Source organism: Myotis brandtii, unplaced genomic scaffold, assembly GCF_000412655.1.
Source record: "Myotis brandtii unplaced genomic scaffold, ASM41265v1 scaffold15, whole genome shotgun sequence".
Lineage (NCBI taxonomy): Eukaryota > Metazoa > Chordata > Mammalia > Chiroptera > Vespertilionidae > Myotis > Myotis brandtii.
Genome location: NW_005355410.1, coordinates 1,918,707 through 1,925,953, shown reverse-complemented (window position 1 = coordinate 1,925,953; position 7,247 = coordinate 1,918,707).

Genomic DNA, 7,247 nt, shown 5'->3' with positions numbered 1-7,247 from the left:
GCTGATCCTGCCCGGCAGGGTCACAGATCCGGGTCCCAGACCGCAGACAGCCTTGCCTGCTGCCGCCTGCCTTCAGTATGCAAATTAGCCGCCATCTTGTTGCTTCAGGGTGGGGGTCCCCACTGGGGTGCCTGGCCAGTCTGGGTGAGGGGCTGAGGGCCGTTTTCAGGCTGGCGGGCGACTGAAGCTCCAAACCTCTCCTTTTTTTCTTTTTTTTTTTATTCTGGCATTTATTTACCTTCTATGGCTGTCACTGGAGCTGAGAGCCGGCTTTCTCTCTGAGGCTCGGCTGCTGAAAGCAGGTTTCTGGCCTTTGTTTTCTGTATTCGAAACAATGTTGCGACTCCAGCTCTGAGATCCCGGCTGACTGACAGGAGGTTTCTGGGGTTTTGTTTATCTTCTATAAATGTTACAATGTTTCCAACTGAAGCTCAGAGGCCAGCAAGGCAGGCAGGGAACGTTGGAGTCCTCTGTCACTGAAGGAAGCAAGCCTCCCTGTTCACATCAGCTGCCTGGCTGCCGGCTGCCGGCCGCCATCTTGGCTGACAGTTAATTTGCATATCTCCCTGATTAGCCAATGGGAAGGGTAGCGGTCGTACGCTAATTACCATGTTTCACTTTTATTAGTGTAGAAAAGCCAAAGTCTGGAAACAGCCCAAGTGCCCATCAGTAGATGAGTGGATAAAAAATATTGTGCTCCATTTACACAATGGAATACTACTCAACTGTAAAAAAAAAAAAAGAAAAGAAAAGAAAAAGAAAGAAAGAAATCTTACCTTTTGCAAAGCATTGATGGACCTGGAGAGCATTATACTAAGTGAAATAAACCAGTCAGAGAAAGACAAGTATCACATGATCTCACTCATATGTGGAATCTAATGAACAAAATAAACTAATGAACAAAGTAGGTCCAGAGGCATGAATACTGGAACAGACTGATAGTCTCAGAGGGGAGGGAGGTGAGATGGGAGAAGATTAACCAAAGAACATATGTGTATATATGCATAACCCATGGACACAGCCGGCCCCACCCCCTGGTCAAATTCCTGGTTTAACTCCTGGTCAAACTCCCAGTCGAGGGGACAATTATTAGCCTTTTGCATATTAGCCTTTTATTATATAGGATAATGAGAAGTTATGGGTGAGGAGTGAGAAAAATGACTATTTCCCCTTCCTGTGTGGTATGCTCTCTTTTACTTTCCCAATTTGGTGGAAGGAGCTTAAAGCATAAAGAAAACTAGGGTAAACCACATTTCCCATTCTGGATACTCCTATTCCTTTCTGTGTTGACTATCCCTTCTTTCCAATTTTCAAACTCAATGCTCTTTTCAGAAAAATTGTCCAGTTCTCTCCAATATCCAGACACATGAATACTTTCAACCATGTATCCTTTCTAGCTAGCGACCACTCTATTACTCTTCTCTTCTAAGGCAAATTTCTTGAAAATTAAACTTCTTATTGTTCTTTCTCCACCTCCAATTTATTTCTCAATTCACATCAAATTGACTCTATTTTTTCCCCTAATTTCTTAACTGAAATTGCCATTACCAAAGTAACTGAGAACTTACTCTTGGTTCAGCCCAATTGTCATATCATTATTTGACCTGTTTTTAATTTTAATGCTGACTACATCCCCTTCTTGAAATTATTCTTCTGGCTGCTGTAACTTCTGTCATGTTATTTTCTACTGAATTTCCTTACATCCTTCTGGTTGCTCCTTCTCAGTGCCCTTTGCTAACTATTCTCTTTTACTCGCCTCTTAATATTAGTCACCCCCAGACTTTAGTTCTACATCTTATTCTATTATTCTTTCCACTCTCTGAGTGATCTCATCTACTTATTTTTCAGTTTTACCTAAGCAAAGATGTCTTCCAAATCCCCATCCTCGATCCAGACCTCTCTCTTGAGCTGCAGGATGGGATATATAACAGCCTATAAAACATCTCATGTTAAATATACCACAAGCATCTTAAGCTCAGGCCATAGCCCAAATTAAGTTAATTGCTCTTTTCTCCAAACCTGTTGAGACTCTCCTAGTTCCTTTTCCAGAATCTCCAAACTAGAAATCTGGAGTTGCTCTTAACTTCTCCCTGTCCTTCAATCTCTTCATCTGGTTCCATAGAATCCAAGTGTTATAGATTTTAAAGTCATAAGATTACTCATTTCCACTTCCTCCATTAGACTCAATGGCCTTAGGTCAGATCCTCTACATATCTTCCCTAAACTACTTCAATAATTTAGAGAGTCCCTGCCATTGGCCATCTGTGTCCTTTATCATCCTTCCAAAATATTCTCTCCATAGTGATTAATATGATCTTCCGAAGATTAGTAAATTTTACCTTGATGATATACTTCTGTTTTACAGCCATTAATATCTTCACGCTCCATCAGTCCCAAAGCATGAGCTCAAGGATTGTTTTTTTTTCTTTTTTTTTCTTATTTTATTTTATTTTATTTTATTTTAGGTGCACGATTTTTGTCCAGTTTCTTCCCGCATCTCCCATTCCCCTTTCCCTGCCAAGAATAGTCAGTCCATTCCCTTTCTATGTCCCTGATTCATTATAATCACCAGTTCATTCTGTACATCAGATTATTTATTCACTTGGTTCTTAGATTCACTTGTTGATAGATGCATGTTTGTTGTTCACAATTTGTATCTTTACCTTTTTCTTCTTCCTCTTCTTAAAGGATACCTTTCAGCATTTCGTATAATACTGGTTTAGTGGTGATGAACTCCTTTAGCTTTTCCTTATCTGTGAAGCTCTTTATCTGACCTTCAATTCTGAATGATAGCTTTGCTGGATAAAGTAATCTTGGTTGTAGGTTCTTGGTATTCATCACTTTGAATATTTCTTGCCATTCCCTTCTGGCCTGCCAAGTTTCTGTTGAGAAATCAGCTGACAGTCGTATGGGTATTCCCTTGTAGGTAATTGAGTCTCTTTCTCTTGCTGCTTTTAAGATTCTCTCTTTGTCTTTTGCTCTTGGCATTTTAATTATGATGTGTCTTGGTGTGGTCCTCTTTGGATTCCTTTTGTTTGGGGTTCTCTGCGCTTCTTGGACCTGTAAGTCCATTTCTTTCACCAGGTGGGGGAAGTTTTCTGCCATTATTTCTTCAAATAGGTTTTCAATATCTTGCTGTCTCTCATCTTCTGGCACCCCTATTATTCTGATGTTGGTACGCTTGAAGCTGTCCCAGAGGCTCCTTACACTATCTTCGTATTTTCGGATTCTTTTTTCATTTTGCTTTTCCGGTTGGGTGTTTTTTGCTTCTTCGCATTTCAAATCTTTGGCTTGATTCTTGCGCTCCTCTGGTCTGCTATTGGGTGTAATATTCTTTATTTCAGAGCGTGTATGCTTAATTTCTAGTTTCTTTATCATAGCATCGAGGGTCTCATTAGTTTTCGTGAGGCTCTCCAGAAGTTTATTGCAAGCCCTCAAAATTGCGTTTTTTAGCTCTATATCCTCCATTTCTGTCATGTTTTTTTGTCTCCGCATTTTTTATGCTTTCTTGGTGCACCCCCTAGTGGTCTTTGTGCGCAGTCTTGTTCTAGTTGAGCCTTGATTGTTGTAGTTAATACTAGAGGGATTTGACCACCAGGCCGACTGGCTGTGAGAATCAGCTGTGTCTGCTGCAGTGGGAAAACTTCTGTCCTCTGGGGGGGCGCTAATCTAGCCTTTGCCTGCGGCGATCCGGCAAATGGCTCTGCGCAGGGCTTGGGCGGGGCGGGCTCAACAGGGCGGGCGGAGGGAGCCGTTATGGTGCCCTCAGTCCTGTTCCCAGAGGCTCTGCTTCTCAGAACCCCCGGAACCGCTGCAAACCTCGGAGGGAAAGCTGCCTTCCAACTGATGCCAGACACTCCCGCTTCTCCCGTTTGGGTCCGAGTCCCCAGCGATTCGCCCGTATCTGGAGCTCAGAGTCTGAGACTCCCCCCTGACCGAAAACGACAACCGCGCTCTCAGCCACCAGCCCGCTTTGCGCGCGCACCTCCGCACCTGAGTTTTTTCCACACTGCGCCTCCTCTGAGCCTCGGTGTGCTGTTATTTTTCCTTCTAGTTGAAGAGTCTCTCCTCAGCCAGCCTTCCTGTGGTTCTGGGTGATGTCCATTCCGTCTTTTAGTTGTATTTTTGAAGTGGTTGTTTGCGGCAGCAGTCTCCGGTGTTTACCTATGCCGCCATCTTCGATCTCCCTCAAGGATTGTTGTTGGGCTGTGTTCAGTAAGCTGATATGAGGAATTGCATGGAGGAGAAGGAGAAATGTACATTTTTAATAGTTACCATCAGAGTATTCTAATGCACAGCTAAGTTTGAACTTCTTAGAAAAAAGACAAAGTTTATATTGATAATAGGGGGTTAATTAATTTGGATGACCCTCTTATATTAATAGGAACGTGACACAAGGGGTACCCTGTATAATTTAGCACTGTTGAGAACCTATAATCAGTAGAATCAAGTCAAAACTCAGCAGGTATAGAGTTCCCTATAACCTGGCCGTTGACTTAATTCCCTGTGCAATCCCCCATCCTCTCCAAGAGTCCTTTGTTCCAACCATACTAAACTATTTTTAAGTCCCAAAATTTGCTATGCAATTTTGTACCTCTGTAGTTTTTCAGATGCTCTTTTCTAGTCATGGAATGTCTTTCTCCTTCTCTTCTACCTGAAAAACTTTTTCTCATCCTTTTGGCTACTTTCAAGCTTCTTCATTGTTTAAAATTCCTACACTCAAGAAATCAGACCAAATCACTTCCCATTTATGCTCATATTCTTTCTTGGACATGTTTCTATTATTGTACTTACACTGCATTTAACTCTTATAAAGAAAAAATTCTCAAGCAGCCAGGGAAAAGAAGATGGTACCCTATAAAGGAAATCTTATTAGATTACCATTGGATTTTTCAGCAAAAACTCTACAAGCCAGGAGAGTGGAATCAAATATTCAAACTATTGAAAGGGAAAAAAAAAACAACCAGTGGACAATAATATATTCAGCAATGTTATCCTTAAAATATCCTTAAAACATGAAGACTTTTTCAAATATACAGAAGCTGAGGAAATTTACCACCACAAAACTTGAATTACAGAAAATACTGAAAGATGTTATTCTACCTAAAACAGACAAAGTAATATAAACTATGAGTAAGTAACTCACAGACAGACAGAAACAGGAAATTTCAACCCTTATTCAGAATAGAATATTATATACTTAAATATAACATAAAAGTTAAAGGAAGTAAAAAACTTTTTAAGAAAAGAGAAAACAATAGCTACTGAAATTTGGAAATAAACTCACAGTATAAAAAGAGATAATTTGTGACAACAAAACAAAAGGGAAGGGGATAAAAGTCTGAATTTGCTCATGGAAATGTAGATAAGATGCAATTAGAAGAAAAAAGACTACTGTGTATATGAAACTTTCTTTTACATAAGCCTAATAGTAACTACAAAAATAAATCTACAACGGAGATACATAACATAAAAAGAGGAAACAGATTTTAAAAATCATAGAATACCACCAAACTAAAGTAACAGAAAAAAACACAAGAAAAAATAAATGGAGACACAGAATTACCAGAAAACAAAAGATAAAATGGCTATAAAAAATCCTGATATATCAATAATCACCCAAAGTATAAATGGACTGAAACTTACCAAAACAAAAAGGCATACAGTAACAAATTTGATTAAAAGACAATACCCAAATCTATGCTGCCTCCAACAGACTCATCTCAGCTGGAAGGACAAATCTGGACTCAAAGTAAAAGGGTGGAAAATTATACTTCAAGCAAATGGCATCCAAGGAAAAGTGAGTGTAGACATACTTATATCTGATAAAATATATTTAAAATTTTTTAAAGGTATAATTATAAAAATAATAATCATCAAGACATAATGTTTTTTCAATATATACAAACCCAATCAGGGAGCAATAAAATATATTCAGCAACTACTAACAGAACTAAAGCAAGAAACTAACGAAAACACAATTATAGTAGGGGACCTAAATACCTCATTGATAGCTACAGATAGATCATCCAACTAGAAAAATCAATAAGAAAATAGCCTTGCCTGGCTGGCATGGCTCAATGGTTGAGCATCAGCCTATGAACCAGGAGGTCATGGTTCAATTCCTGGTCAGGGCACATGCCTGGGTTGCAGGCTCAATCCCTGGTGTGAGGCGTGCATGAGGCAGCTGATCAATGATTCTCATCATTCATGTTTTTCTCTCTCTCTCTCTCTCCCTCTTCTGAAATCAATAAAAAAATATTTTTAAAAGAGAAAGAAAATATTGGCCTTAAATGGCACATTAGGGCCCTAGCAAGTTTTGCTAAGTGGTTAGAGCATTGGCCCACAGACTGAAGGGTTGGGTTCAATTCCAGTCGAGAGCATGTATCTTGGTTGCAGGCTCGATTGTCAGCCTTGGTTGGGGCACGTGCAGGAGGCAACCTATCGATAGGTCTCACACCAATGTTTCTTTCTCTCTGTGTCTCTCCCCCTCCCTTCCACTCTTTCTAAAAATCAATGGAAAAAATATCCTTGGGTGAGTATTAACAACAACAACAACAACAAAAAGACACATTAGGCCAAATGAACATAATCAATATTTACAGAGCCTTTAATCCCAGAACACTAGATTATTTTTTTTTCTCTAGTATACAATGAACATTCTCACAGGTAAACCATATGCTGGGACACAAAACTACATTCAACAAATTTAAGAAGACTGAAATTATACTAAGCATAGTCTCTGAACAAAATACTTTGAAATTGGAAATAACTGCAAAAAAAAGTGGGAAAAATTACAAATATGTGGAGAATGAACAATATGCTACTAAGCGAGTGGATCAAAGAAGAAATAAAAGAAGACATAAAAAAATACAGTATTTTTCTGTGTATAAGACACTATTTTTTTCTAAAATCATTAGACTGAAAATCAAGGGGCATCTTATACACGAAAGTCAGCCAAAGCATGTAGCTGCCCTTACCTTATTAAACAGGCTTCCTCCAATCATAAGCCTTATTGTTACTGACGTCAGCTGATGCTGTAATTGGAGGTGGAGGTGGAGAATGCACAGATGCAACAGGGACCAGAGTGTTCTGAGCCCATAAAGATGTCAAAAAATAAAAAAGTTAAATACCAGTAAGCGAATGTCTTACTCTGCAAAATTCAAACTGAATGTAATCAGCTATGCAAAAGAGCATGGAAATAGAGCTGCAGAGAGACAATTTGGACCTCCTCCCACTGAGTGTAT